The following is a 23,248-nucleotide window of genomic DNA, read 5'->3' as shown; positions in this document are numbered from 1 at the left end:
AACCAAAGGCAGAGTTGAAAGTAATCCCGCTCCACCGCAAATTAATAGCTGTACTTACTAAAAATCGACACACTTCTTATTAATAACTATACTCAACGAAAAGCGTCAAAAAATATGCAAGCATGAATAACTTAGCTAAATTAAGGAAGGAGCCATACTTTTGTTACCTCTCAACACCATCTCAAACACTAACATTTAATACTAACTAAACGAACAGAAACACAATATGCCACCAACTGGATAAAGGTGAGTGCACTTTGCATACTTGCTAATTACACACCCGAAAACAATGAACTAAAATAATCTATGGGTCTAGCACGCTTGGTATTGGAATGTTGATATATACCTATGGGAAGTATTATCGTAAAGCAGCGTTTCATAAAAAACCAACCACATAATTGATCCCAAATGATATCTAAGCACTCTAACTTTAAGACTTGCAAACGGAATATTCCACCAATGTAGACAAATATATGTTATTATGTATCTGTTTGCATGTATATGGTTTGGAAAACCTATCTCTATAACATAGCATATAAACCTATAAAACATATTTATATTCTAGTATTGAGGAAAAGATAAACAACTCAAATGAAAGAATGACAACCATCGAAATTAAGTTCATATATAGATATGAAGATCTCTTCCTGTGTAATTACTTCAAACACCGCGGTAGAGTGGAAAATATAACTCCCAGTATACCACCTTTATTTAAATCATATAAATAAGCCTTTGTATTCGTTTACTGACTATTAATTTGACATTTGTACACATATTTTATAAGTAAACAAATAAATAATTTTAACACGAAAAACAAATGAACGGATAAGAAAGCGCGGAATAAAATAAAAAATAAATAAATAGAGATTATCAATAAAATAGATGGATAATGAAGTCGTCACCAGAAACGAAAAGCAACCATACAAACCTTATATAGGGAAGTAACAACGATGAGAGTATAATATTACTTCAGATCAAAGCGAAAACTTAGGCCAATAAACAACCGTCAAGTTAAAGTAATATCAATACCTCCCGCTGCGACAGCTTGACCACACGGAATCGTACTCTCCTTCTTCCTTCGCCTGCTCGCATCCCTATTCCTTTTCATTCACCACATCTCTCTCCAAAACCTCTATTGTTAAAATTCACAAAGTATACCCCCACTTTCTGTCAGAGCGTAAACCACAGCTGAATATATTTTATAAAAAATGAATGTAATCTTGACTCTCGTTTCAATATCGCCCTTTTTTTTGTCTGATGATGTGGTCTCTTTGAATCGGGATTCGACTGAAACAGGTTTTCACATATGTAACTAATAATGTTTGTATAATAAAGTGACTATATATCAGCTCTATCCTCCATTGAGCACTTTTTAAATAATCACGCGAGTTTAATTGGATTTACATCTAGGAAACCAATCTAATCAACCATTATATATATATATATATATAGAGAGAGAGAGAGAGAGAGAGAGAGAGAGAAAGAGAGAGAGAGAGAGAGAGAGGGGGGAATGATTGATGATATGACGCGGGTTTGATTACTCACGACAAGCATTGTTGACATTGGATCTGAAAACGATCAAATCGTATTCATATGGAATCAGTCACGCAGTAATATTTGTAACTCAGTTTTTCCTCAAAACAATGTTGGTAATAAAGTCTTGTTAATAGCACTAGCGTAGCCTATTTGTAGAGTAAACCCGACGATTTATGCTTTTTGCATTTGCAAGTTTACAAACACGACAGAAAACTGTGAGTGCCTACGGCGTTATCACTATAGATTAAAGCTGACAGAAAAAAAAACAGGTAATTTTCTGATTGTCACCTGTGAAGAAGAAGAAGAAGAAGAAGAAGAAGAAGAAGAAGAAGAAGAAGAAGAAGAAGAAGAAGAAGGGTATTGAGGACGAATGTTTTAGTTGACGAATGGAATAAAAAACACACCAACATACAAAGCAAATAACCACGAACTTAGTAGAGGTTTTCTTCTTTTTTTTTTTTACATAGAACGTACTCGACTGAGCTCTAATCTTCAGTTTCTCCTCGTAAGACTTTTTCAGTAAGAATTCGTACTCTGAGTTTCAATCTACGCCAAACTTTCACAAAAAGTTACTCATCCAACTACAACCACTATTAACAATTTCCCCTACTCTCTATCTGTACTTACATCCGAACGCAAATTCCATGAACAAAAGCCTCTTTCCTAGAACTGCCCGCCTATGGAACTCGGTTTCCCTTGCATACTTTCTAGCTCACTACAACATGGTGTGTGTGTGTGTGTGTGTGTGTGTGTGTGTGTGTGTGTGTGTGTGTGTGTGTGTGTGTGTGTGTGTGTTAGGGCCTTGTAGCAATTATCTCAGCGCCAGAGCAAACTTTTCATAAAACGCTTTCTAATCTCAGCTTAGTCCAACTCTCGCATTTGCGACCCTTACTCGTCCGTCATCGTTACCTTCCAGGCCATGAATCAGCACCTCCGACTAACTGTCTCACCCGCTCCCCACAGACGTATCATAGCTCTTTATCCGCATTCTTCATCTAGCCGTGTTGAAAGTCTAGTGCTGGTGGCCGCTGGGGGCGCAAAGCCACGGTCTACAGTTTACATACATTATAAAAACAACACACAGTTGAAGACATTTTATAGAAGCAACTTATCGAACGCAAGTGTGTTGTTAGGGTACCATCGTTAGTGTTTCTACATTTGAGATTCCCATCTTCAAATCTCCGAATCTCAATAAACCCTAGCTCTGTCGATCGACCTTTCATTCTCCTCCAAACAGCAAGCATCTGACGAATATATCCACTCTCCACCAGCCATCATAGATGTCCGATTTTATCTCCGCCTCCACCCAGATGTTAACAGCTAATTCTCTATGGCGTCACTTTGTCTGGTGTTTTTTGTTCTCTCTCTCTCTCTCTCTCTCTCTCTCTCTCTCTCTCTTCCTCTTTCTTTCTCTTTCTCTCTCTCTTTGTCACTCTAAACAAGGCATAATGGGGCTACTATTTGAGATCATGTCTCCAGGGGTCTATCTGAGGAGATGAGTGAGATATCTGTTCACATTAAATTTAAAGTGCTATGTGTTAGTACAGTAAAGAAGCAGGAAACAGGGATGGAATTCCAAAGTCTAGCAGTCCGAGAAAAAAAAAACTAATATAAGATTTTTCGGAATATGAGGATATCTACAGTAAAGGAGTAGGATTTTGCTGCTGGGCGGGTTTGTTGGGGGTATGTATGTCAAAGGATTACAAGAGCACATTCCATTAAAGTACTTGTAAAAGGGATAGGGCAAAGGTTGGAGTTCGTTGATAATGAGCGACCTATTAGATTGGAAACGATTACACCCTATCCAAGAGGGAGATACAAGCGGTAGATGAACCGGCCCAGATGTGGCAACAATACTCCATGAATGGACGAATGGTGGATCTCTTGACGCACAAGAAACCCTCTGGTGTGAGTAACTTTAAAGCACGGTAGAGGGAACTCACCTTCTTTGCCGCAGCCTTAGCAATATACTGAATATAGTTGTTCCAAATCATGTTTCCTGTGAATGTTAAGCCAAGGAGTGCGAAATATGAGCTCTCTGGTAAGGTGTAATTTATCATGACTATAGTGGTTGAGAAGGCGTCTTGTAATTATCCAAGAACAAAAAAAAAGCTTGGACTTGGTAGGATTAAATATTACGATCCATCGCTTCAATGGATTGGTGGATTTTAATGGGTTTTTTGTTTTTGTTTTGTTTTTGTTTTGTTTTTTGTTTTTGTTTTTTTGTTTTTTGCTGTCATTGGTTTTCTTGCTAATCTCATCCGATGATCTTGTTTGTGAAGAGTGGAGCCATTCTATAAGGTGTTGGATAAAAAGGGGGGAAGCAGCTTTTCATTAGAAGTGTTAAAAGTAACAAACTAAGTGTGGATTTATTTGGTGGCTTCATCGACATATCCCACCGCATAACACCTTTTCTTACACAGGAATCACACTTATCAAGACCCAGAGGCCACTCGAGGATAAGGGTTAATTAGTAAATATGCTTATAGCATAGTAAACATAAGTAGTGGTGGTCCTGGACATGACCTTAAACTATATCCGATGGTCAGTCCCCAGCTGCCGGGCTTTGGAGAGTGTGGAGCCACCCTTTAATTACCATTGCTCTCAGGTCCACACTGATCCGGAGTGGTAGTACCTGTTAGGGTCCCAACCATGGGTTAAATATAAACAGACTTGAAAAATATATATATATATTCTATTAAAAAAAAATTCTTCAAAATAACTGTATTTAGTATTAAATAACCTGAAAAGGGTTCATATGCCGTAAAACAAAAACAACTAACCATAAGTAGTGGAAATTTTTACAATTGGATCACTTGGGGGAAAGGTTCATCAAGAACTTGTTTACATTGGACTTGAAGACAATCAGATTGTAGTCAGCTGGAAAGCAGGCAATCGGAAGAGTGTTCCATAGGCGTGCAGTTCTAAGAAAGGAGCTTTGTTCGTTGAATCTACATTTAGGTCTAGGCACAGATAAGGAGTGTGGGAAATTATTGATAGTGGTTTCGGACAGACGAGTGTTTTTTTTGTGAATGTTTGGCGAGAGGGGGCCATAGATTGAAGCTCAGATGAGTACTTGCCATGAAAATAACGATAAAGCAGAGACAGGCTCGCAAGGTCTCTTCTGTGGGAAAGAGGTTGCAGGGAAGAGGAAAGGGAATCCCCCACTAAGTTACGAAGTCTATTTTGAACTCTGTCAAGGCAGGATAAGCTATTTCTAGCAGCTTCTGCCTAGATGTGGCATTTGCTCTTTCTCGGTACTATTGTTGTCAATAGCCGACAATTTACATGCATAATAAAGAAAAACGATATGCAGATGCGTTTTTCCGTTATATAAAAACTACAGTTGGGCACAAGTGTTTGGGTGTGTGTCGTTAAGGTCTTGTCGCAAGTGTCTATTCGTCTTAACCAACCGTTTTCTTTCTTATCCATCAGAATTTTCTAGTTTTACTTGCGCCCCCTAGATGTTAGCCCTTCTGGTGTCGCTTTATCTGTGAAGCCCAGTGTATCAATTGATTTTTAATGTCTTTTTACTGCTATTAATAATCTTGCTAATCTCTTCTGGCGGTCTTCGTCGGCGGTGACGCACTGTATAATCACAATGAGATTTTCCATATAGACAGAAAATGAAAACAGCTTTGTCTTAGAAGTGTTAAAAGTGATTTTATGGATTTATTTTGTGGTAACATGAATAAATCAATAAAGAATTCATCTGATAATGTTTGGGGGTGATGCTTTTGTTTCATGGTTGACAGATAGTCATCGATTTTCGAAAAGTAATACAATAAGATGCGTTGATATGATTGCATTTATCAATATAAATCAACGATGATAAAAAGTAAATAAATGTATAATAAATTAAAAATTTTATGTTTTTTTTATTTAAGTTTTATACAGTTGTGCAGTAATCCCTTTGATTATACTTAATCAAAATATGTGGTATCAAAGACTTCCCTAATTATCTCCCTTTACAATAACTATTTAATGTATGCGTTCTTTTCTGTCATAATTGTTTCCTCTTTCACATATACACTTGTTGAACTTCTATTAAAACCATTAATTACAATAAAGTCAAAAATAGTTGTAAAACTATTGTTACAATTATTTTTTAATGTTAGTTTTATATATATATATATATATATATATATATATATATATATATATATATATATATAAAACAATAGAAAATAAATAAAATAAACATACATAGACACAAATTATATATATTTTTATATATATGCACACACACACACACACACACACACACACACACACACACACACATATATATATATATATATATATATAAACTAATATAAAAAAAATTTTAAATAAAAGAAAACATTTAACTTAGGTTTAAAATAGGTCAGGACGCTAAATATCTACGCTTCCCGCTAAAATAATGCACACAAAGGAACGCGTGAAACAAAGGTCAACTAGGCCTTTGTCCTGTAAGTGCCTGCTTATTGGCTGATGAGGAAGGGTGCGGTGGAAACTAGAAAGCTGATTGGCTAACTAAAAACTCAATAGAAGATATGTATATAAAAACGCAAAATAACCACAAAATGCTCGCATAAACCTGATGAATCCTATCGTGGATGAAACGCAGAGTATTTTGTGTAGCTTAATTGCCATATATATTTTATAACTTACGACCTAGTTCTAACTACGTATTGAGCACTGTTGAAGAAAATACTTAAAGTTTACGCATAAATTTATACTTTCGTATATTAATTTATGTGATTAAATGAAGTAGTCATATATACATATATATATATATATATATATATATATATATATATATATATAATTTCTAATCCTTTGATCTGAAAGAGTTGACGTCATAGGTCAAGAAGTAGAACTTCCGTTATTTTCTGAAAATCCGGTATCGCCCGGCCATAATACAACAAGAGGAAGTAATTGATCTTCTTTATCAAAGAATTTATTCCGTTATGTCGACTTGTTCCTTGAGGAATTTATAAAAACAAATTGTCTGCTTGTATGTACAGAGAGAGAGAGAGAGAGAGAGAGAGAGAGAGAGAGAGAGAGAGAGAGAGAGAAGGAGAAGGACTGGAAGAAAAAGAAATGGAGGGTAGTGAGAGGGAGGAAGGGAGTGGGAGATGATTAAAGAGAGAAAGGTAGAGAGACGGGTGCATAGATAAAAGTTTTAATACACATCTGTTACACTTTTGCCCTGGGCAAAGCCAGGTAGCTCTGCTAGTCTAATATTGTCGGACTTGAAAGTTTGTCAACGATAGCAATTAATCTGACACACAAATGTTTGATCCCGATTACCAACGTCTTCTTTCCTTCTTTATGTTCACGTTTTGATTTAAATATAAATGTACCTCGCTTCAGTTTCTTTATAAAACCACTTATTCCAATTTGGAACATTTAGCCTCTTTCATTAAACAATAGTCACAGTATTAGCTGCTTCGCCATTGCCTCCGTTCAGTCCTGAGAGATAATGGATACACCCTATGAAGGCACCTGCATATAAAACTAGGAAGTACGGCTTGCTTAATTTCTCATGGGCCAACACTATTTGATTTCAGCGGAAGAAAAGAAACCAGAATTGCTGGAAACAATGCGAGATAAGGAAGCTAAATATCTCTCAGGCTACGGATGTAATTCAAAATAAAGTCATATACAAAGATAAACACAATTTTTCTCGGGTAGAATTTAATGAGAGATCAAATAGCTGTATTAATATTTTCATGAGTGGAATTTACAATGTTTGGAGGCCGTATTGTGTCTCTCACACATTGATGCTGGTTCAAAAGTATGAAAAATAAAACAACTCAAAAAACAGAAAACACAAAGTCCGATATATTGTGCGTGTTATGGGTGTGTATGTGACACCATTGACCTTCAAAACACTAACGTCCACATTTTAGTTTTCCGTCAAGGCTATGTTGATCAGTCGGTTGGTTGAAGTTGATGTGCGTGTTGATCTGGGCACAGGGCAGTTGAGTTCTTGGAACCGAATTGAATAGGTCAGGGCGTAGAAAATGTACGAATACTGAGAAAAATCCTTTTTTATTACATGATAATGGCATGAAGTATAAAGTCGATGCGACTAACCCGACAAGCAGCTAAATCCCACCCCTTCACAGTAGAAATCCCTAGATGCAAGAGAGCCTTCTACTCCAGTAGTTTCTTCCCCTGAACAGCTAGACTTTAGAATTCCCTTCCGGGTCCCTTCTTCCCCGACTGTACTCACATGCAGACTGTACTGACATGTAGAAAGCGTCGAGAAATGGAAATATTACACTATTTGCGTTGAACTTTGAAAATTGAAAGCGTCGAGAATAGAAATGTTAAACGATTTGTGTCAGACTTTAAAATTGAAAGCGTTGAGAAATTGAAATATTAAACGATTTGCGTCTAACTTTAAAAATTGAAAGGGGACGGAAATGGAAATATTAAACGATTCGCGTCGAAATTTGAAAATTGAAAGTGTCGAGAAAAGGAACTATTTAAATGTGATTCGAGTTAGAGTTTTTTTTTTTTTTTTTTTTAAATTACATTATTCAGTTCATCGCTTTATCTGTTCTACCCCAACTCCAAAACTACTATCAATCGTCGCAAAGCTTCTTTTTTTTTTTTAATAATTTTATCAAGAATTCTTTGTAAGTTTTGGTTTCGGTTTAAATTATGGCTGATGGCACTCAAGTTATATATATATATATATATATATATATATATATATATATATATATATATATATATATATATATATATATATATATATATAATGAGTTTTTGTTTCGTTTTCTATTAAAACTGATGCACCCAAGTCATGTGGATATATATTTTGAGGGAAATCGCAACTTTATAATATATAAAAATCGATAGAACACTAACTCTATAATAATAATATATACGGAATCTGCAAAATTGAATATATCATATTTAAGCGTACTTTACGACGTGGGCGTCCCTGCTAGCTTAGATAAATACTTTTGCAGTTTTAACAAAAGAGCTACAATGATATCAGAGCGTCTCTATTTATGCTGAACATCTACAAAATGCCAACATCAATATATTACATATGAATGAGTCTTCTGTGGAATTTCCACAGGTCCCGCTAGTACCATACTGTATCATAATAATGAAGAATATTATCTGGTAATTGATACAGAGTACTGACAGAGTACTCAGTTAGATGGATAGGTCATGTGTGTTTACATGCAGCATTGCATAGGAGAAAGACTTTCTGTGTTTCTTTGTTTTTTTAATAATGCTGTATACTAAAAAAAAGTACATGGTTTTGCCTACGAGTGAAAATAGGAGTACCACAGTGTAATACATGGTTAGAAGTATAAGTCAATCCAAAGTGCTCAATATCCTGGATAGAGCAGATATGGTCAAAGATTGTGTCGCTGGGGAAAATGTGACTGCGCTTTCTCATAATGATTTCATACAAGAAGATCTACTCGGCTTTGCTCAGAATAGGAAATGATAGTCATCAAAAAGTGCTCAATGTGCAGGTAGTGTTTCCTGGAGTCTGAGCGACAAGTCTCCCCAGATTTCTAATACTCTCCACCTCTTTCGAGAACTTTTGCAAATTGGTTTGTATCATCGCAACGACCGTTTTCCATTAGTTTTCACTGGAATTTAATAGGCAGTAAGCCTATGCAGGTATGTTCAATATGCAGGTATGTTCAAATGCAACTTCTGACCCTGTCGGTGGGGCATTAGAATACGCTGACTTCCCCCCTGCAGAGGGTAAAAGTCCCTCAATGGGTGTCCTGGATATCACCTTAAACTATATCCAGTGGTGAGGCCCCAGCTTGTGGGCTTTGGGGAGTGTGGAGCCACCCTTTAATTACCATTGCTCCCAGGTCCACTCTGACCTGGAGTGGCAGTACCTGTTATAGGGTCCCAACTATGGGTTAAATAGAAACCGACGTGAAAACAACAAATATATTCTATTAAAAAAAAATTCTTCAAAACCTTTGGATTCGGCATTAAATAACCCGAAAAGGGTTGGTATGCCGTAAAACAAAAACCAACCAAACCAACCAACCATCAAACGCAACTTCATTTCTTCTTTTTGTTTTATACGGTTCTGGTCAATGCCAAGTTGCCCTGATAGTTATATAAATCCTTACTATTTTCCAGTGAACATTGTTACCGGAATATGTAAAAGTTATTAACTTGTTAAAAAATATTTATATGGTGAGTTGTTGTAATTTACTTGCTTCAAGTGCATTCCTTTAAAAGTTTGTTTCTACAAATACAAATACGAATTTCTCATGTCTCAAAACGTAAGCGAAAATTGGTGCATTAAGTCTGTGAACGAGGCATAAAAAATTGACTAAGTTCAGCATTTGTCTCCCCTCCACACACATACACCTTTAGTCGCAAAACCCCACAGGGGACGTCAAATCCTGGTGAAAAAGAACAAACGGTGCAGTTTTAGGTCTTAACATATGTAAATTTGAGTTCTGCACCATGCAAAAAAAGAAATGACAAAGTCCATCGTTTGCTTCCCCCCCCTATTTAGTCCGAAATGTCCCCAAGGCCTTAACATATTTAAATTTGAGTCCAGCACCATGCAAAACTGGTAAATAGATGTACACAGAAAGATTTGGACAAATATGATAAAATAGTCTCAAAAATGGAGTGTTTTTATTATCCCTAAAAGAGCCCCTGTGCCACACCCAAGAGTTATCGCAAAATATAGACACAACATTATATAGAAATCAGTTAGTAACAACTTTTCAGAAAGTTTTATAAAAATCCAAGGCATCAATTTTTTTTAATAAGCACAAAAATGTCAATTTTAGCCATTTTAACCCGAAAGGCACCCCTAGCGGGGAAACCAGACGTTTTTACTCATATCATGTTTAATGTTTGTGCAAAATTTCCAAAAATTCCAAGGCATAGTTATTGAGAAAAGTGTAGACGGACAAACGGACGAACAGACAAGGGTGAATTTACAGGTCCACGCTCCTTTTGTCGGGGGACCAATAAAGAAAAGTAAGGGACGTTTTCTTATCTATATTTTTTTGGAATTTCATATCAATGTATTATTTGTAATCTGAAAGCGAAAGTTTAAAAATCTTTTTATTAGCCGTGCAAGAAGGGTCGATTTGGATGAAAGAACCGGGGAGATAAGCACTAACTAGACTTCCACTGGATGAAAGCGAAGAGGACATTGACCTTGGGGACGCTTATTGCCTAACAAATTCCAGTGAAGACCAGTAGTAGCTACCAACGAAACATCAATGGTAAACGGTTGTTGCAATAATGCAAACTAATTTGCAAAAGTTATCGAAAGAGATGGAGTGTATTGGAAATCTGGGGAGTTTTGTTGTCACTCAGATTCCAGGGAACACTATAGGTTGTTCTCAAAGATAAATATCTGATGTTAATGCGTGTGAAAATTTCAAGTGAGTAAATAATACATGATGATACGGATGTTTAGAGCTGGTAGAAGGAGTGCACAGCTGTCGCTATTCATTAACAATACATTGAGGTCATTGCCAATGCTGCTGCAAAGAAGGTAGGTTCCCTCTATCGAGCTAGAAAATTACTCCCACCTGAGAGTATTCCGTACCTCTACAAAGCCACCATTCGCCCATGCATGAAGTATAGTTGCCACATCTGGGCTGGTGCATCCACCACTAGCCTTTCCTTCTTTGAAAGGGTCCAAAAAAGAGTTTTCAATCTAACAGGTTCCACTAAGCTCCAACCCCTGTCACATCGCCGCAATGTTTCATCTCTGTGCCTGTTTTACAAATATTTTAATGATATGTGCTCTGATGAACTCGTTGCACTTGTGCACCCTTAACGTATGTATCCCCAACAACCCCGCTTAGCAACAAAATCACACCCTTTCACTGTTGAGGTCACTAAATGCCAGAAAGCCTTCTACTCTAATAGTTTCTTCCTTCGAACATTTAGACTTTGTAATTCCCATCCTGCTACTTGCTCCCCTGACTGTACTGATATACAAAAGTTTAAACGTAATGTAAATTAACATCTTGTAAATCTTTCATATGCATGGTCTCAAATAGTAGCCCCTTACGTCTAAGTGGTGATATGCCTTGTTAGGGATGAATGTGAGTAAAAAAAAAATATATATATACCGGAAGAAGCTCAAAAAATCGAAGCGTCACTTTCTCTATTTTAGAGCATGCTTATTTTGTTTGTTTTCTGGGATGACAAGCATTGTTAATCCGACACCGCAATGCAATAAAGATGCAAAGATATGATTGTAATTATGCATATCGATCAGCGTTGACCTAAAAAAAAAATGTGCTTTTGCATAAATTCAGCAATCGCTAATAATTACATTATGGGCCCCGATAACATTTTTGTTGCCTTCGTTGGCACACAACAAAAGGATGATTTTACACATGTTGAAGAAGCTTAGAAATATTAGCAACGACGTGGACATTGATTTGGAAAAAAAGAAGCTACGATTAATGAAACTAAAAATAAAATATATGAAACAGAAACAAGAAATGTGCTAATTGCTTGAATTTAGGGTAAGATAAAACATATTTTAGTAGGTCTGTATTAAATTTAGGAGGAATATAGTGTGTGTGTGTGTGTGTGTGTGTGTGTGTGTGTGTGTGTGTGTGTGTGTGTGTGTGTGTGTGTGTGTGTGTGTGTGTGTGTGTATTTTGCCAGTAAGTCGTTATCAAGGCACGTTTTATTAAATACGATAGTTTTCTTTCTTATTTATTTTTCTGTTCATTTTCTCGATCTGTCGAGCATTTATTCTCGTTTCAGTTGGTAAGTTGTGAATGAGGTTGGCGAGTAATTTTTTTTCTGTCAGCCATTTTTCATCTAGCGCTTTCGATCATCGTAAATAGCAATTTTGTTGTTGTTCTTCTTCTTCTTGCTAATAAGGCTACTATTCTGTTGCCCTTATACATATATATATATATATATATATATATATATATATATATATATATATATATATATATATATATATATATTAAAATAGAAAATGCGAGCATGAAAAGTACTATGGTTAAACTTAAACATGGAAAAGAAAAGGACAAGATGTTCTAGTAAAAAATATAATAAATTTATAAATAAAAATATTGCAGAATTAAGAATTTATTATATAATGTTAAATTGAATTTTTTTTTAAATTCCTTATGCTGCAATATTTTAAGTTATAAATTTATTATGTTTTTTACTATAATATCTTGTCCTTTTCTTTTCCATGTTTAAGCTTAACCATATTACTTTTCATGATCGCATTTTTCTATTGTAATCCATGATTTTTTCAGGTCCAGTAAATTCGCTTGTTCTTTGTTTAATTTCAGGTTTACTTTTTTGCTCCCATAAACATAGCATACACATATGTAATAAGCATGTGCGGCACTCGTCTGTTTTCATTCTCTCTGTTTCACTTGTTGCTTCTTTTTTCGTGAGAGCAGTGAATTGGTAGCAACAGTAGTCGCTGAAGCGACGTGGTTACTATGGAAACCAGTCATAAACAACGTCGCTCGCCTCCTTACGTTTTTTTTTTTACGATTTTGAACACCGGTAAATTCGTCATATCTTTTGTTTTACTGAACGAAAATTAAAAAAAAAATTTTTTTTCACAATATAGCGGAGAAGGTGGTCTATAACCTGTAATAATTGTTAGAAATTTGGTCGAAAATGAGTGAACGGTGAAGCTTTAAAGCAGTTCCAAATGACTAATACTTCCACTTAACCATCATTCAAACACTACCGTGTTTAAATGATATATATATGAAATGAACTGACTCCTCCCTTTATTTTTCTCTCCATATCTTCGCCATTTTTTTTCTTTATTTTAAAACGCATTTTACTTTTAAGCATGAATTATAAAAGTTTTCTACTGCATGATTGCCATATTTAAATTCTGTACCCCCAAAAGAATCATGGGGTTTGTATTACTGTACACATAGATTCGAAAAAGTTGTCAAAAAATAAATATATAACAAATAAATGTTATCAAAGGCAAGATAAGTTACTTTTCTACCAAACTGGATATATTTTTCGTGTTTTTATTCAATGTAACATATTTATTCAGCTCGAAAAACATACAGTGTTTACCGATGTATTGGAACATTCAAGATGGCGTCTGATTCTCTCTTTAACACGGTAAGTGTGGGAAAAGATGTTATAAATAAAAACCCGGATGAAATACTGTTAAAATTCCAACAGTACTGACGTGCAGAAGTTCAAGTGTAACATGAACCGACATCTTGCTGCCCAAATCCCTACATAGTACCCCAGTAGTGTTGCCCCTGATAGTAGCCCCCTACACCAAATTGGCAATTTGCCTTGTTTGGGGTGAAAATGTAATAAAAAAATAAATAAATAAAATGAGGTACTACTTTTTAGGCGAGTGCATGTAAACACATTGAAAAACTCGCAAAAAAAAAAATGGTTGATTTTTACACATCGACATTTAAAATCAAAATACATAAACGCATGTGTACGCATATAGTCTGCGCATTAAATAAAAAACAAATAATTATATTTTGAACCAATCAGAAAACTTTATATAAAGAGTTTATTTTGAATGGGTATTTTTTTTTTTTTTTTTTTTTTTTTTTTTACAAAGGCATCACCACATTATCAAGGCCCAGAGGCCACTCAAGGATAAGGGTTAAAGAGTGTACAGTAGAAGTTGGTCAATATAGTAATCATTAGTAATGAAAATTTGGTAAATTTAATAACTTATATGGAACGGCTCATCAAGAACTTATTTACTTTAGACTTGAACAAAACCATATTGTAGTCAGCCGGAAAGCAGGAAAACGGAAGACAATTCCACAGGCGTGCAGTTCTAAGAAAGAAGCTTTGTTCATGGAATCTACGTTTAGGTTTAGGCACAGATAAAGAGTGGGGGAAATTATTGATAGTGTTTACAGCTAGACGAGTGTTTCTTGTGAAAGTTTGGCGAGGGGGGACCATAGATTGAAGCTCAGTTGAACACTTTCCATGAAAATAACGATACATCAGAGACAAACTCGCAACATCTCTTCTGTGAGATAGAGGTTGCAAGGAGGAGAAAAGGACATCTCCTACGAGGCTACGAAGTCTATTTTGAACTCTATCAAGGCAGGACAAGTTCTTTCTAGCAGCTCCTGCCCAGATGTGGCAACAGTATTCCATCCTTGGACGTACCTGGCTCTTATATAGATAGAGAATAGCATCAGCAGTGAGATATCTACTGGATCGATAGAAAGATCCCACCATTTTTCCAGCGGCCTTGGCAACAGATTTGATATACGTGTTCCATTTAAGATCAGGAGTAATGGTCAAGCCCAGAAGCTTGTCAAAACTTGAGGCCTCCTGAAGACGAGAGCCATTCATTTCAATTGATGACAAATGTGGATTAGAATGTTGATGATGTAAAGAGAGAAGCTTGGTTTTAGATGCATTAAAAGTAACCAGCCACTCCTTTCCCCATTGTACTACGTGCTCAAGATCAGAGGAGAGAGAATTGGAGAGAACTTGCTCGTTTACTGTCTTAGATGTGGTACCATAAATGGTAGTGTCGTCAGCATAAATGTCTACAAATGATGTAAGGATATGATTTGGAAGATCATTAATGTAGATCAGGAAAAGAGTTGGGCCCAGGATGGATCCCTGAGGGACACCGGCATTAATATTGTGAGCTTCTGATTTTTGCCCCTCAACTACTACTCTTATGAATCTATCAGAAAGAAATGATTTAATAATTGAGAAGACTTTTCCAGCTATACCATAGCTAGCGATCTTATGAAGTAAACCTTTATGCCATACCCTATCAAAGGCTTTAGATATGTCAAGAGCAATTGCCCTAGAAAGATTGCCACCGTCGAGAGATTTGCTAATCCTATGCGATATAACTGTAAGGACATCTGCTGTAGATCTAGCAGAACGGAAACCATATTGAGTGTCACTAAGAAGGTTATTTTTGTTGAGATGTTTGATTACTTCTGTATTTAATACAGATTCTAGCAACTTACTCATGACGCACAGGAGACTTATTGGCCTGTACTGAGAGGGGGATGAGCGATCACCTGAATTCTTAAATACAGGGCATACTGATGAGATTTTCCAGGGAGATGGGAAACTATTCTCCTTAAGACAACGTTTAAACAGTTTTGTAAGTATGGGCGCTAGTTCAGGTTGAAGTTTTTTGAGTACTATAATTGGAATACCATCAGGGCCAGTTGCTTTACTGGAATCAAGGTTTTTGATTAGCTTGGCAACATCACGTACAGATATACGTATATCACATAGCGTGTTTTCTGATACAAGAGGAAATATTGGGGGTTGGCGGTCTTGGTCGCAAAGGGTAGAATTAGCTGCAAAGTTCTTGACAAAGAGTTTGGCTTTGTCTGATGCTGACGAGATTACCTCAGATCCATTGATAATAGTTGGGATGGAGCACACGCTTCTGTTCAGGATTCTGTTTGCTATTTGCCAAAACTGGTGGGAACCAAGCCGCTGCTCAGCTACTTTGGACTTAACAGATTGAGCATACAACTCTCTTGCGTTCCTTATTACTTTCTTACAATGGTTGCTGGCAGTCCTGAAAACGGCTTTAGTTTCCATACATCTATTACGTTTGAAGCAGTGGAAAAAGTGATTTCTGTGCGCAATGGCAGCAGCACATTCTGGAGAGAACCATGGCTGGCTGTTAGGTTTTTGCTGAAACTTTTTAGAGGGTATGAAATGGTCAATACCTACAATTAACCATTCAGTTAGGTCTAATACTATAGAGGACACATCCTTTTTAAACATGGAATGCAGAGGTAGATCAGATATAAATGTACGGAAGCTATCCCAGTCAGCTTTAGTGTATCGATATACTGTACGATGAAGAGGTACGTCTGGGGACTTATTACATTTCATTTTTATCTTAATTGATACAACAGAGTGGTCGGAAGATCCAAGAGGCGACAGAACAGAAACTGAACATAGTTCAGGGCAAGTTGTGAGAAAAAGGTCTAGTAGGCTCGCATACTGGCCGTCATTATCGGGCACACGGGTAGGTTCCTGAACAATCTGAGTGAGGTCATAGGCAATGGAGAAATCATGACAGAACCTCCCCTCATCATCGGTCTTGTTTGAGTGGGTCAACCATTCGACGTTGTGAACATTGAAGTCTCCACATACGTGAATGTTAGCTGAAGGATAAGTAGAAAGGACTTGGTCAATTTTCTCAGATATGCTTTGAAAGATAGTAACTCCGCTGTTGTGGGGGCGATAGAGAGTAAATATAAATGCAGTAGTGTGAGCTAAAGCAACCCGGAAGCACATATAAGGTAAGTTAGGATCTTCCCTGGAGATGTCCCTCCCACATGGAAAGCTATCTTTAATATAGGCACATATTCCATGCCCATGGCGATCTTGGGGGTCAGATTTAGAAGTTAAGTTAGAGTATCCTGTAATTGCAAACTCATCAAGGGAAATAGCCTGTCCAATGCCAGTTTCACTTAAAAATAAAAGGTCTGGTTTAGTCTCCTGTAATTGGGTTTCAACCTCTGGAAGGTTAGAACGTAGACCCCTGATGTTGGAGAAGGAGACATGGTAGTAGGGGTCTACGTTGGAAGTTATGCGCTATTTCAAAGTTATTATAAACTTCAGTTAGACGGTGTTCGATTTCGTTGTATTGATTCGTAGTCACACTGTGCTTTTGTTTATTTTTTAGTTCCTGCATTTCAGAAGTGTGGTGTCCAATAACCTCTTGAGCAATAGTAATTTGTCGCTTAACGAGGTTGAATCTGAAGTTCTGGGTTTCATTTTGTGCGGCTGCATCGTGCAATTTGAATATTGTGTATTTAGGCAGCATATTTTTATTCAGAAAAGTATTGGACTGTTCTTGCTTAATAAGCTTTCTTTGTATTTTTTTCAATGTTTCTGCACGTTTTCCTTATTTCTCGGTTGAATCTATGTAAGAAAGTTCCATAGTCGTCTTCGTACATCTGTTTTTTTTTTTATTTTTTGTTTTTTACAAGTACTTTCGACTGACTTTTAAACAGTCGTCTTCACGTTGCTTTGATTATTGTTCGTTGACCTTTGCAGGCTCTACCAAACTCCTCTGCCAATTTGGGGTTTAAGCACTTGAAATTTTAGATGTAGGTTACTTGGACGTGGGTCAAACATTTTTATTTAATTTGAGCCCAAAATAATATATTTTAAGGGATCTAAATTGGGGACAAAGTTTTTTTGTTTTTTTTAAATTGCCTCTGCGGTCTCTACTAACTTTTCTCTATGGTAGTTAAGGAAGCCTATTATATAGAAAGTCATTACCATACATATTCACGCTTTTTAATATATACATATGCACATTAAGTTATGAACAGTACATAGGGCCCGAGCATAGCCGGGAGGAACTCTAGTATAGAATAAAACTAATAAATTGATGAAACAGAATAAAAGGAAGAAAGAAAGAAAGAAATGAAGGAAGAAAAAAGAAAATATGAAAGGAAGGAAAAGTGGAAAGAAAGAAAGAAACACGAATAGAAAGAAACATAAAAAGTAGAGAAAGAACTTAATCAATTGATGCAAAACGAATAAAAAAAGAAAAGAAAAAAGAATGAAACCAACAAATCAACATTAAAAAAAAAAACATAACAAACTTACATCTACATAACGTGAGCAAATGAAATATAAACATGGAACAGGAAAGCTACGGAATGAAGAAGGAAATAAAGAAGAAAAGGATGAAAGAAAGTTAGAAGGAAAAAGAAAAAAAACTATAGAAAATCTATCTATCCATCTATCTATTTATCTCTCTCACTCTCTCTCTCATTCTCTCTCTCTCTCTCTCTCTCTCTCTCTCTCTCTATATATATATATATATATATATATATATATATATATATATATATATATATATATATATATATATATATAAGTGAAAATGTCTACTTTTCTTTATGGTGGTTAAGGAAGATTATTATACAGAAAGGCATTACTTTACATATTCATACTTTTTAATATATACATATGCACATAACCTTATGAAAAGTACATATGGTCCGAGCAAAGCCGGGCAGAACTGCTAGTCTATATACATATAAAAGTGAACGTGTCTGTGTGTGTCTGTGTGTGTCTGTCTGTCTGTGTACATTTTCCTTCGCAATAACTCTGTCAATTCTAAGTCTACAGACTCGAAATTTGATATACAGGGTACTGAAATTTGGGAAAATTTATGTGATCGGTTTTCGGCCAGAAATTTGGCTGTTAAGGGATCAAAGTTCAACGATTTAACCTTTGAGAACTCTACAAAACTCCTCCGCCAATTTGGGGTCTAAACACTTGAAATTTTAGATATAGATTCCTTGGACAGGTATCTAACTTAATAACTCGATTTGAGCCCAAAACAATAAATGTTAAGGGTCATAATAGGGGTCAAAGTTTTAAAAAATTGACCATTTTTTTTTTGTTTTTTTGTTTTTTGTTCAGCATACACCTCCAAACACCCGGGCAACGCCGGACTGAAATGCTAGTATATCTATAAAAGTGAACGTGTCTTTGTGTCTGTCTGTGTGTCTGTCTGTGTGTGTGTACATTTCCCTACACAATAACTCTGTCAATTTTATATCTACAGACTCGAAATTTGATATACAGGGTACTGAGATTTGGGAAAATTTATATGATCGGTTTTCGGCCAGAAATTTGGCTGTTAAGGGGTCAAAGTTCAAAAATTTGACCTTTGAGAACTCTACCAAACTTCTCCGATAATTTGGGGTCTAATCACTTGAAACTCTAGATATATGTTCCTTGGACATGTATCTAACTTAATAACTTGGTTTGAGCCCAAAACAATAAATGTTACGGGGTCATAATAAGGGTCAAAGTTTAAAAAATTAACCGCTTTTTTTTTTGTCAACATACACCTCCAAACACCCGGGCAACGCTGGCTGAATTGCTAGTAAAGAATAAGACTAATCAATTGATGAAAAAGAATAAACGAAATAATGAAAAAAGAAGAAATAAAGAAGGAAAGAAGGAAAGATAAAAGGGAATAGATGAGGGGAGTCAGAAATAAACAAGAAAAAATAATAAATAGAAAATATTAAATAAAACTAATTAATTGATGAAAAGGAAATCAAGAAAGAAAAACAAACATCAGAATGAACTCAACAAATCTACATAAAAAAAAACAACAAACTTGCATCTACATAACGTGGTTAAATTAAATATAAAAACAAAAAAAAAGAAAAACGGAAAGCTACGAAATAAAGAATGAAAGAAAGTTAGAAGGAAAAAGAAAAGAAATAAAAAAAACTATAGAAAATAACGAATAAAACTAATCAATTAATGAAAAAGAAAAAAAGAAAGAAAGAAGGAAGGAAAGATAAACGGGAATAAAGGCGAGAAGAAAGAAAGAAACAAGAAAAAATAATAAATAGAAAATATTAAATTAACATAATCTACATAAAATAACAAACTTCAAATGAAATATAAAAACAAAAGAAATGAAAGTCACGATATAAAGAAGGGAATGAAGAAGAAGAAAAAGATAGAAAAAAGACAGAAAAACGAAAAGAAAGAAAAAACTATAGAAAATATAGAGTAAAACTAATCAATTAATGAAAAAGAATAAAAGGAATAAAGAAAAAAGAAACAAACAAAAAGGAAGGAAGTAAGGAAAGATAAAATGAAATAGAGAAGGAAAGAAGGAAACAAACAAGAAAAACAAAGAAAAGATAGAAACTATGAAAAGGAACCTAATTAATTGATGAGAAATTAATAAAGAAAGACAAAGCGACAATCAGAATGAAATTAAAAAAAATCTACATATAAAAAAAAACAACAAACTTACATCTACATGACGTGGGCAAATGAAAAATAAAAACGGAAGAAATAAAAATGGGAAAGTTATAACAGAAGGAAGAATATGCTAAGTCGCCATCTTATCTAATCAATAACTAACATTGCTGTTGCCTCCTAATAAAGACCAAAAAAAAATGGAAATTCCTTAAATAAACATCTTTTGCGCTGAGCAAATTTCCGAAACATTTTTTCTACTATCGATTTTTATCTTGCAACAAGAACTTTTAAACAGATGTGTGTGTCTTTTCATATTTTTTCCCGCGCCGTGCAGCCATGTCACTGACATTAAAAGCGGGAAAATGAATAATACATTTAAAGAAACGATTTTCAAAATAATAGCAAAAAGAAAAAAAAGAAAAAAAATGAAAAAAGGGAAAGAATTTAAAATGGCTTCACGTCATGTGATTTTTATTATATTTAGACTTGGAAAATGGTTTGTATTTTTATTTATTTATTTTTTTTTTTTTTCGATGAGGGTTAGTGAGAAATGGTTTTCGTATTTCTGTGAATCGTTCATTCAGAAGGACACCGGCTAAAGAGATGGATCTCTGATAAGGGAAGAAAAGTAAGATTAGGAATATATATATATACATATATATATATATATATATATATATATATATATATATATATATATATATATATATATATATACATACATACACACACACACACATATATATATATATATATATATATATATATATATATATATATAAACAAATATTGTAAAAACAACAGAGATTTTGTTTAGTTATACCTTTTTATTTTTTCAATTTTTCTGATGATTTTTCAAAAGTATTAATAATAGTCAGATTTTTCACTTCGAAGCATGTTGCATTTTGTGTGTGTGTGTGTGTGTGTGTGTGTGTGTGTGTGTGTGTGTGTGTGTGTGTGTGTGTGTGTGTGTGTGTGTGTGTGTGTGTGTGTGTGTGTGTAAGATTTGGTTGTGCTGACGGGCGAATAGTGGTTGGTAGGAATCGGAAGGTCAATGCGTGCGAAGCCGTTAGTGTCCAGCGAAGAGGGAGAGAGTGTACGGGTCTTGAGGTCAGGGCAGGGTCATAATGGGCATTTTAAAATATTTTGACTAGATTGGTATGTAACCATATTTAGGACAGGTTCCTGGATTCTTATATATACCGCTTCTAATTTTTTCTTAATTTTGGTTTCATGGTGTATTATTTGTGTGTTGCTGACTAAAATTTCTTTTACTTCGGAGGAGAGTAGTTATGTTTTTTTCTGTTGCTGCCCATCATATATATATATATATATATATATAATGTTATTTGCATGAAGTATTGTTTAGTGTGTATATATAAGTTATTTATAGAAAGCTATATTGTTCCGAGGTGTAACGGATAAATACGAGCTGAAGCATTTTTTATGGAAATCGCCCTAAACAAGGCCAGAAGGCACCCGATATAAAGAGTTAAAATAAATATTACTTCAAGGTCAAAATTTAACCAACGATAAATGTTATACGGATAGAATCCAACATAGAAGGCAGCAATTCTTACCCTTTGTCAGAAACGTCACTCATGAAGTATGGTGACTAAAGGAATAAAATAAGAAAAAATGAGAGTTACGAGGATTCCAAAAGTAAATCGAAGCTTTAATTACTTTTCTCTCTCAAAAATAATAAATATGAGCATAAACCGATGGAATGAGTTTTACAGTTTCCAACTTAGTGCTGGTGGAAAGTTGTTCGATTTCAACATCACTCGCAGTGTCAATTCAATGGTCTCAGTCAATCTCAACAAAATCGCAACTCCTGTTTTGGGGCGTGGACTGAAATCAGGGTGATGTGTCTGTTCGTTGTGAAGGGAAAGCGGACAATCATCAGGCGCTCAGTAATGGCTGTGGGGACAATGTTGTACTGTTGTATAAGCAGGGAACGGATTGCGAAGCCAACACCAGGTACGTGCGGCTCCTCAGGGAGTTTCCCTTCCAAAAGATGGTATATCCTGTTCCAGTTTCCCTGATGTTGCCCTCCTTGGGCAGTCTTGTTTCGCTAAGTCGATTTTGTCTCAGGTTAATAGGATGCTTGGTTTCTCCTATCGAACAACAGAAATCTTAACCTCTGATATCACAGACGACCACTTCTGTCTGACTACCCCATCTCTTTGTATATATATATATATATATATATATATATATATATATATATATATATATATATAGTCATCCACTGTTCCACAGCTCATCAGTGTGGCTAGACAGGCAACTATCTCAAGCCAGGATCGAACTCCGACCGTCTGTATGACAGTCAAGGCTTCTAACCATTACGTTAATCGGCGGCTTCTGTGCGTGTCGTGAATTAACAATGTTCTAACATCGTAAGAAATACCTAAGCTCGATTTGTTTAAACAAAGAGCATCGCTTATACACTAATGACAATTCGTGTATCACTTCTCAATATGCTCAAGATAAGGAGTATATATATATATATATATATATATATATATATATATATATATATATATATACTGTCATGGTTTTTGTGAGCTGCAACGTTGTTTGACTATGGAAATAATTTATATATATATATATATATATATATATATATATATATATATATATATATTGGATTTTACTTGTGCGAATGGAAATTTAACCAATTTTCTTGGATTCTGCATTTTTGGATTTTACCATCATTGGATACTTTACCCTTCACCAGACTATCCATTCACGTGAAATCACTTTTTTATTCACCCTATTCCCTAAGCTTCACTTTTTGTTATCAAGTAAGATCTTTGACTTACTTGTAGTTTCATTAAATACTTTTTCAAGCAAAATCCGATCCCGCATTTTGCTAAATCCTACCCTCTGATGAGAATGAAAAGTATTTCTTGGAAACTCCACGGATTAACGACTGACCAATTATTTAGTGTTTCCTTTTTAAAATTAAATATGTTTTATTAAC

The sequence above is a fragment of the Euprymna scolopes genome, chromosome 28 (assembly GCF_053919585.1).
Source record: "Euprymna scolopes isolate OS-2025 chromosome 28, ASM5391958v1, whole genome shotgun sequence".
In the NCBI taxonomy this organism is placed as follows: domain Eukaryota; kingdom Metazoa; phylum Mollusca; class Cephalopoda; order Sepiida; family Sepiolidae; genus Euprymna; species Euprymna scolopes.
This window is presented reverse-complemented; position numbering follows the sequence as displayed.